This window comes from Hemitrygon akajei, chromosome 7 (assembly GCF_048418815.1).
Source record: "Hemitrygon akajei chromosome 7, sHemAka1.3, whole genome shotgun sequence".
Classification (NCBI taxonomy): Eukaryota; Metazoa; Chordata; class Chondrichthyes; order Myliobatiformes; family Dasyatidae; genus Hemitrygon; species Hemitrygon akajei.
In genome coordinates this window covers 97,536,676-97,549,023 of record NC_133130.1, presented here as the reverse complement: position 1 = coordinate 97,549,023, position 12,348 = coordinate 97,536,676, and positions in this window count along the sequence as shown.

Sequence of the window (12,348 nt, the reverse complement as noted above, 5' to 3'; positions counted from 1 at the left end):
ATCCATCACCTGCTCAGAAACACTCACACACAGATCCATCACCTCCTCAGAAACACTCACACGCAGATCCCTCACCTCCTCAGAAACACACACACACAGATCCATCACCTCCTGAGAAATACTCACACTCCGATCCCTCACCTCCTCAGAAACACTCACACGCAGATCCCGCACCTCCTCAGAAACAAAGACACACAGATCCATCACCTCCTCAGAAACACTCACACATCGATCCCTCACCTCCTCAGAAACACTCACACACAGATCCGTCACCTCCTCAGAAACACTCACACACAGATCCATCACCTCCTCAGAAACACTCACACACAGATCCATCACCTCATCAGAAGCACTCACACACAGATCCATCACCTCCTCAGAAACACTCACTCACAGATCCATCACCTCCTCAGAAACACACACAGATCCATCACCTGCTCAGAAACACACACAGATCCATCACCTGCTCAGAAACACTCACACACAGATCCATCACCTACTCAGAAGCACTCACACACAGTTCCATCATCTTTTCAGAAACTCTCATACACAGATTCATCAACTCCTCAGAAACACTCACTCACAAATCCATCACCTTTTCAGAAACACTCACACACAGATCCATCACCGCCTCAGAAACACTCACTCACAAATCCATCACCTTATCAGAAACGCTCACACACAGATCCGTCACCTCCTCAGAAACACTCACACACAGATCCATCACCTCCTCAGAAATACTCACACTCCGATCCCTCACCTCCTCAGAAACACTCACACGCAGATCCCTCACCTCCTCAGAAACACACACACACAGATCCATCACCTCCTCAGAAACACTCACACAGAGATCCATCACCTCCTCTTAAAGACACACACACAGATCCATCACCTCCTCAGAAACAAAGACACACAGATCCATCACCTCCTCAGAAGCACTCACACACAGATCCATCACCTCCTCAGAAACACACACAGATCCATCACCTGCTCAGAAACATTCACACACAGATCCATCACCTACTCAGAAACACTCACACACAGATCCATCACTTCCTCAGAAACACGCACAGTTCCATCACCTGCTCAGAAACACTCACACACAGATCCATCAACTCCTCAGAAACATTCACACACAGATCCATCACCTCCTCAGAAACACACACACACAGATCCATCACTTCCTCAGAAACACGCACAGTTCCATCACCTGCTCAGAAACACTCACACACAGATCCATCAACTCCTCAGAAACATTCACACACAGATCCATCACCTCCTCAGAAACACACACACACAGATTCATCACCTCCTCAGAAACACTCACACACAGATTCATCAACTCCTCAGAAACCCGCATAGATCCATCATCTCCTCAGAAACACTCACACACAGATCCATCACCTCCTCAGAAATACTCACACTCAGATCCCTCGCCTCCTCAGAAACACTCACACACAGATCCATCACCTCCTCAGAGACACACACAGATCCATCACCTCCTCAGAAATACTCACACTCAGATCCCTCACCTCCTCAGAAACACTCACACACAGATCCATCACCTTCTCAGAAACACTCACACACAGATCCATCACCTCCACAGAAATACTCCACTCAGATCCCTCATCTCCTCAGAAACACTCACACGCAGATCCCTCGCCTCCTCAGAAACACTCACACACAGATCCATCACCTCCTCAGAAACACTCACACACAGATCCATCACCTCCTCAGAAACACTCACACACAGATGCATAACCTCCTCCGAAACACTGACACACAGTTCCGTCACCACCTCAGAAACACTCACACACAGTTCCGTCACCTCCTCAGATACACTCACACACGGATCCATCACCTCCTCAGAAACACTCACAAACAGATCCATCACCTCCTCAGAAACACTCACACACAGATCCATCACCTCCTCAGAAACACTCACAGACAGATCCCTCACCTCCTCAGAAACACTCACACACACATACATCACCTCCTCAGAAACACACACAGATCCATCACCTGCTCGTAAACACTCACACAGAGATCCATCACCTCCTCAGAAACACTCACACACAGATCCATCACCTCCTCAGAAACACACACAGATCCATCACCTGCTCAGAAACATTCACACACAGATCCATCACCTCCTCAGAAACACACACCGATACATCACCTGCTCATAAACACTCATACACAGATCCTTCACCTCCTCAGAAACACTCACACACAGATCCATCACCTCCTCAGAAACACTCACACACAGATCCATCACCTCCTCAGAAACACTCACACTCAGATCCATCACCTCCTCAGAAACACTCACACACAGATCCATCACCTCCTCAGAAATACTCACACTCCGATCCCTAACCTCCTCAGAAACACTCACACGCAGATCCCTCACCTCCTCAGAAACACACACACACAGATCCATCACCTCCTCAGAAACACTCACACAGAGATCCATCACCTCCTCTGAAAGACACACACACAGATCCATCACCTCCTCAAAAACAAAGACACACAGATCCATCACCTCCTCAGAAACACTCACACATCGATCCCTCACCTCCTCAGAAACACTCACACACAGATCCGTCACCTCCTCAGAAACACTCACACACAGATCCATCACCTCCTCAGAAACACTCACACACAGATCCATCACCTCCTCAGAAGCACTCACACACAGATCCATCACCTCCTCAGAAAAACACACACACAGATCCATCACCTGCTCAGAAACACACTCAGATCCATCACCTGCTCAGAAACACTCACACACAGATCCATCACCTGCTCAGAAACACTCACACACAGATCCATCACCTGCTCAGAAACACACACAGATCCATCACCTCCTCAGAAACACTCACACACAGATCCATCACCTCCTCAGAAACACTCACACACAGATCCATCACCTCCTCAGGAACACACACAGATCCATCACCTGCTCAGAAACATTCACACTCAGATCCATCACCTCCTCAGAAACACACACAGATCCATCTACTCCTCAGAAACATTCACACACAGATCCATCACCTCCTCAGAAACACACACAGATCCATCACCTGCTCATAAACACTCACACACAGATCCATCACCTGCTCAGAAACACTCACACACAGATCCATCACCTGCTCATAAACACTCACACACAGATCCATCACCTGCTCATAAACACTCACACACAGATCCATCACCTCCTCAGAAACACTCACACACAGATCCATCACCTCCTCAGAAACACACACAGATCCATCACCTCCTCAGAAACACACACAGATCCATCTACTCCTCAGAAACATTCACACACAGATCCATCACCTCCTCAGAAACACACACAGATCCATCACCTGCTCATAAACACTCACACACAGATCCATCACCTGCTCAGAAAAACTCACACACAGATCCATCACCTGCTCAGAAACACTCACACACAGATCCATCACCTGCTCAGAAACACACACAGATCCATCACCTACTCAGAAACACTCACACACAGATCCATCAACTCCTCAGAAACATTCACACACAGATCCATCACCTCCTCAGAAACACACACTGATCCATCACCTCCTCAGAAACATTCACACACAGATCCATCACCTCCTCAGAAACACACACTGATCCATCACCTCCTCAGAAACATTCACACACAGATCCATCACCTCCTCAGAAACACACACAGATCCATCACCTGCTCAGAAACACTCACACACAGTTCCATCACCTTTTCAGAAACACTCATACAGAGATTCATCAACTCCTCAGAAACTCTCACTCACAAATCCATCACCTTTTCAGAAACACTCACACACAGATCCATCACCTCCTCAGAAACACTCACTCACAAATCCATCACCTTTTCAGAAACACTCACACACAGATCCGTCACCTCCTCAGAAACACTCACACACAGATCCGTCACCTCCTCAGAAACACTCACACACAGATCCATCACCCCCTCAGAAACACTCACACACAGATCCATCACCTCCTCAGAAACACTCACACACAGATCCCTCACCTCCTCAGAAACACTCACACAGAGATCCATCACCTCCTCAGAAACACTCACACACAGATCCATCACTTACTCAGAAAAACTCACACACAAATCCATCACCTTTTCAGAAACACTCACACACAGATCCCTCACCTCCTCAGAAACACTCACACACAGATCCATCACCTCCTCAGTAACACACACAGATCCATCACCTCCTCAGAAACACTCACACACAGATCTGTCACCTCCTCAGAACCACTCACTCACAGATCCATCACCTCCTCAGAAACACTCACACACAGATTCATCACCTCCTCAGAAACACTCACACACAGATGCATAACCTCCTCAGAAACACTCACACACAGATCCGTCACCTCCTCAGAAACACTCACACACAGATCCATCACCTCCTCAGAAACACTCACACACAGATCCATCACCTCCTCAGAAACATTCACACATAGATCCATCACCTCCTCAGAAACACACACAGATCCATCACCTCCTCAGAAACACTCACACACAGATCCATCACCTCCTCAGAAACACACACAGATCCATCACCCCTTCAGAAACACTCACTCACAGATCCATCACCTCCTCAGAAACACTCACACACAAATCCATCACCTCCTCAGAAACACTCACACACAGATCCATTACCTCCTCAGAAAGACTCACACACTGGTCCGTCACCTCCTCAGAAACACTCACACACAGATCCATCACCTTCCCAGAAGCACTCACACACAGATCCATCACCTCCTCAGAAACACTCACTCACAGATCCATCACCTCCTCAGAAACACACACAGATCCATCCCCTGCTCAGAAACACACACAGATCCATCACCTGCTCAGAAACACACACACACAGATCCATCACCTCCTCAGAAACACTCACACAGAGATCCATCACCTCCTCAGAAACACTCACACACAGATCCATCACCTCCTCAGAAACACTCACACACAGATCCATCACCTCCTCAGAAACACTCACACTCCGATCCCTCACCTCCTCAGAAACACTCACACGCAGATCCCTCACCTCCTCAGAAACACTCACACAGAAATCCATCACCTCCTCTGAAAGACACACACACAGATCCATCACCTCCTCTGAAACAAAGACACACAGATCCATCACCCGCTCAGAAACACTCACACATCGATCCCTCACCTCCTCAGAAACACTCACACACAGATCCATCACCTCCTCAGAAACACACACAGATCCATCACCTGCTCAGAAACATTCACACACAGATCCATCACCTCCTCAGAAACACACACCGATCCATCACCTGCTCATAAACACTCATACACAGATCCATCACCTCCTCAGAAACACTCACACACAGATCCATCACCTGCTCAGAAACACTCACACTCAGATCCATCACCTCCTCAGAAACACTCACACACAGATCCATCACCTCCTCAGAAACACTCACACACAGATCCATGACCTCCTCAGAAACACTCACACTCCGATCCCTCACCTCCTCAGAAACACTCACAGATCCATCACCTGCTCAGAAACACACACAGATCCATCACCTGCTCGGAAACACTCACACAGATCCATCACCTCCTCAGAAACACTCACACACAGATCCATCACCTCCTCAGAAGCACTCACACACAGATCCATCACCTGCTCAGAAACACACACAGATCCATCACCTGCTCGGAAACACTCACACAGATCCATCACCTCCTCAGAAACACTCACACACAGATCCATCACCTCCTCAGAAGCACTCACACACAGATCCATCACCTCCTCAGAAACACACACAGATCCATCACCTCCTCAGAAGCACTCACACACAGATCCATCACCTGCTCAGAAACACACACAGATCCATCACCTGCTCAGAAACACACACAGATCCATCACCTCCTCAGAAACACTCACACACAGATGCATAACCTCCTCCGAAACACACACAGATCCATCACCTCCTCAGAAACACTCACACACAGATGCATAACCTCCTCCGAAACACTGACACACAGATCCCTCACCTCCTCAGAAACACTCACACACACATACATCACCTCCTCAGAAACACACACAGATCCATCAACTGCTCGTAAACACTCACACAGAGATCCATCACCTACTCAGAAACACTCACACACAGATACATCACCTCCTCAGAAACACACACAGATCCATCACCTGCTCAGTAACATTCACACACAGATCCATCACCTCCTCAGAAACACACACCGATCCATCACCTGCTCATAAACACTCATAAACATATCCATCACCTCCTCAGAAACACTCACACACAGATCCATCACCTCCTCAGAAACACTCACACACAGATCCATCACCTCCTCAGAAACACTCACACTCCGATCCCTCACCTCCTCAGAAACACTCACACGCAGATCCCTCACCTCCTCAGAAACACACACACACAGTTCCATCACCTCCTCAGAAACACTCACACACAGATCCATCACCTCCTCAGAAACACACACCGATCCATCACCTGCTCATAAACACTCATACACATATCCATCACCTCCTCAGAAACACTCACACACAGATCCATCACCTCCTCAGAAACACTCACACACAGATCCATCACCTCCTCAGAAACACTCACACTCCGATCCCTCACCTCCTCAGAAACACTCACACGCAGATCCCTCACCTCCTCAGAAACACACACACACAGATCCATCACCTCCTCAGAAACACTCACACAGAGATCCATCACCTCCTCTGAAAGACACACACACAGATCCATCACCTCCTCAGAAACAAAGACACACAGATCCATCACCTCCTCAGAAACACTCACACATCGATCCCTCACCTCCTCAGAAACACTCACACACAGATCCATCACCTCCTCAGAAACACACACAGATCCATCACCTGCTCAGAAACATTCACACACAGATCCATCACCTCCTCAGAAACACTCACACACAGATCCATCAACTCCTCAGAAACACACACAGATCCATCACCTGCTCAGAAACACTCATACACAGATCCATCACCTCCTCAGAAACACTCACACGCAGATCCATCACCTCCTCAGAAACACTCACACACAGATCCATCACCTCCTCAGAAACACTCACACTCCGAACCCTCACCTCCTCAGAAACACTCACACGCAGATCCCTCACCTCCTCAGAAACACACACACACAGATCCATCACCTCCTCTGAAAGACACACACACAGATCCATCACCTCCTCAGAAACAAAGACACACAGATCCATCACCCCCTCAGAAACACTCACACATCGATCCCTCACCTCCTGAGAAACACTCACACACAGATCCATCACCTCCTCAGAAACACACACAGATCCATCACCTGCTCAGAAACATTCACACACAGATCCATCACCTGCTCAGAAACACTCACACACAGATCCATCACCTGCTCAGAAACACTCACACACAGATCCATCACCTCCTCAGAAACACTCACACACAGATCCATCACCTCCTCAGAAACACTCACACACAGATCCATCACATCCTCAGAAACACTCACACTCCGATCCCTCACCTCCTCAGAAACACTCACACGCAGATCCCTCACCTCCTCAGAAACACTCACACAGAAATCCATCACCTCCTCTGAAAGACACACACACAGATCTATCACCTCCTCTGAGACAAAGACACACAGATCCATCACCCCCTCAGAAACACTCACACATCGATCCCTCACCTCCTCAGAAACACTCACACACAGATCCATCACCTCCTCAGAAACACACACAGATCCATCACCTGCTCAGAAACATTCACACACAGATCCATCACCTCCTCAGAAACACACACCGATCCATCACCTGCTCATAAACACTCATACACAGATCCATCACCTCCTCAGAAACACTCACACACAGATCCATCACCTGCTCAGAAACACTCACACTCAGATCCATCACCTCCTCAGAAACACTCACACACAGATCCATCACCTCCTCAGAAATATTCACACTCCGATCCCTCACCTCCTCAGATACACTCACACGCAGATCCCTCACCTCCTCAGAAACACACACAGATCCATCACCTGCTCAGAAACACTCACACACAGATCCATCACCTCCTCAGAAACACTCACACAGAGTTCCATCACCTCCTCTGAAAGACACACACACAGATCCATCACCTCCTCAGAAACACTCACACATCGATCCCTCACCTCCTCAGAAACACTCACACTCCGATCCCTCACCTCCTCAGAAACACTCACACGCAGATCCCTCACCTCCTCAGAAACACACACACACAGATCCATCACCTCCTCAGAAACACTCACACAGAGATCCATCACCTCCTCTGAAAGACACACACACAGATCCATCACCTCCTCAGAAACAAAGACACACAGATCCATCACCTCCTCAGAAACACTCACACATCGATCCCTCACCTCCTCAGAAACACTCACACACAGATCCGTCACCTCCTCAGATACACTCACACACAGATCCATCACCTCCTCAGAAACACTCACACACAGATCCATCACCTCCTCAGAAGCACTCACACACAGATCCATCACCTCCTCAGAAACACACACAGATCCATCACCTGCTCAGAAACACACACAGATCCATCACCTGCTCAGAAACACTCACACACAGATCCATCACCTCCTCAGAAACACTCACACACAGATCCATCACCTCCTCCGAAACACTGACACACAGATCCGTCACCTCCTCAGAAACACTCACACAGAGATCCATCACCTCCTCTGAAAGACACACACACAGATCTATCACCTCCTCAGAAACAAAGACACACAGATCCATCACCTCCTCAGAAACACTCACACATCGATCCCTCACCTCCTCAGAAACACTCGCACTCCGATCCCTTACCTCCTCAGAAACACTCACACGCAGATCCCTCACCTCCTCAGAAACACACACACACAGATCCATCACCTCCTCAGAAACACTCACACAGAGATCCATCACCTCCTCTGAAAGACACACACACAGATCCATCACCTCCTCAGAAACAAAGACACACAGATCCATCACCTCCTCAGAAACACTCACACATCGATCCCTCACCTCCTCAGAAACACTCACACACAGATCCGTCACCTCCTCAGATACACTCACACACAGATCCATCACCTCCTCAGAAACACTCACACACAGATCCATCACCTCCTCAGAAGCACTCACACACAGATCCATCACCTCCTCAGAAACACACACAGATCCATCACCTGCTCAGAAACACACACAGATCCATCACCTGCTCAGAAACACTCACACACAGATACATCACCTCCTCAGAAACACACACATATCCATCACCTGCTCAGTAACATTCACACACAGATCCATCACCTCCTCAGAAACACACACCGATCCATCACCTGCTCATAAACACTCATACACATATCCATCACCTCCTCAGAAACACTCACACACAGATCCATCACCTCCTCAGAAACACTCACACACAGATCCATCACCTCCTCAGAAACACTCACACTCCGAACCCTCACCTCCTCAGAAACACTCACACGCAGATCCCTCACCTCCTCAGAAACACACACACACAGTTCCATCACCTCCTCAGAAACACTCACACACAGATCCATCACCTCCTCAGAAACACACACCGATCCATCACCTGCTCATAAACACTCATACACATATCCATCACCTCCTCAGAAACACTCACACACAGATCCATCACCTCCTCAGAAACACTCACACACAGATCCATCACCTCCTCAGAAACACTCACACTCCGATCCCTCACCTCCTCAGAAACACTCACACGCAGATCCCTCACCTCCTCAGAAACACACACACACAGATCCATCACCTCCTCAGAAACACTCACACAGAGATCCATCACCTCCTCTGAAAGACACACACACAGATCCATCACCTCCTCAGAAACAAAGACACACCGATCCATCACCTCCTCAGAAACACTCACACATCGATCCCTCACCTCCTCAGAAACACTCACACACAGATCCATCACCTCCTCAGAAACACACACAGATCCATCACCTGCTCAGAAACATTCACACACAGATCCATCACCTCCTCAGAAACACTCACACACAGATCCATCAACTCCTCAGAAACACACACAGATCCATCACCTGCTCAGAAACACTCATACACAGATCCATCACCTCCTCAGAAACACTCACACGCAGATCCATCACCTCCTCAGAAACACTCACACACAGATCCATCACCTCCTCAGAAACACTCACACTCCGAACCCTCACCTCCTCAGAAACACTCACACGCAGATCCCTCACCTCCTCAGAAACACACACACACAGATCCATCACCTCCTCTGAAAGACACACACACAGATCCATCACCTCCTCAGAAACAAAGACACACAGATCCATCACCCCCTCAGAAACACTCACACATCGATCCCTCACCTCCTCAGAAACACTCACACACAGATCCATCACCTCCTCAGAAACACACACAGATCCATCACCTCCTCAGAAACACTCACACACAGATCCATCACCTGCTCAGAAACATTCACACACAGATCCATCACCTCCTCAGAAACACTCATACACATATCCATCACCTCCTCAGAAACACTCACACACAGATCCATCACCTCCTCAGAAACACTCACACACAGATCCATCACCTCCTCAGAAACACTCACACTCCGATCCCTCACCTCCTCAGAAACACTCACACGCAGATCCCTCACCTCCTCAGAAACACTCACACAGAAATCCATCACCTCCTCTGAAAGACACACACACAGATCCATCACCTCCTCTGAAACAAAGACACACAGATCCATCACCCCCTCAGAAACACTCACACATCGATCCCTCACCTCCTCAGAAACACTCACACACAGATCCATCACCTCCTCAGAAACACACACAGATCCATCACCTGCTCAGAAACATTCACACACAGATCCATCACCTCCTCAGAAACACACACCGATCCATCACCTGCTCATAAACACTCATACACAGATCCATCACCTCCTCAGAAACACTCACACACAGATCCATCACCTGCTCAGAAACACTCACACTCAGATCCATCACCTCCTCAGAAACACTCACACACAGATCCATCACCTCCTCAGAAATACTCACACTCCGATCCCTCACCTCCTCAGATACACTCACACGCAGATCCCTCACCTCCTCAGAAACACACACAGATCCATCACCTGCTCAGAAACACTCACACACAGATCCATCACCTCCTCAGAAACACTCACACAGAGATCCATCACCTCCTCTGAAAGACACACACACAGATCCATCACCTCCTCAGAAACACTCACACATCGATCCCTCACCTCCTCAGAAACACTCACACTCCAATCCCTCACCTCCTCAGAAACACTCACACGCAGATCCCTCACCTCCTCAGAAACACACACACACAGATCCATCACCTCCTCAGAAACACTCACACAGAGATCCATCACCTCCTCTGAAAGACACACACACAGATCCATCACCTCCTCAGAAACAAAGACACACAGATCCATCACCTCCTCAGAAACACTCACACATCGATCCCTCACCTCCTCAGAAACACTCACACACAGATCCGTCACCTCCTCAGATACACTCACACACAGATCCATCACCTCCTCAGAAACACTCACACACAGATCCATCACCTCCTCAGAAGCACTCACACACAGATCCATCACCTCCTCAGAAACACACACAGATCCATCACCTGCTCAGAAACACACACAGATCCATCACCTGCTCAGAAACACTCACACACAGATCCATCACCTCCTCAGAAACACTCACACACAGATCCATCACCTCCTCCGAAACACTGACACACAGATCCGTCACCTCCTCAGAAACACTCACACAGAGATCCATCACCTCCTCTGAAAGACACACACACAGATCTATCACCTCCTCAGAAACAAAGACACACAGATCCATCACCTCCTCAGAAACACTCACACATCGATCCCTCACCTCCTCAGAAACACTCGCACTCCGATCCCTCACCTCCTCAGAAACACTCACACGCAGATCCCTCACCTCCTCAGAAACACACACACACAGATCCATCACCTCCTCAGAAACACTCACACAGAGATCCATCACCTCCTCTGAAAGACACACACACAGATCCATCACCTCCTCAGAAACAAAGACACACAGATCCATCACCTCCTCAGAAACACTCACACATCGATCCCTCACCTCCTCAGAAACACTCACACACAGATCCGTCACCTCCTCAGATACACTCACACACAGATCCATCACCTCCTCAGAAACACT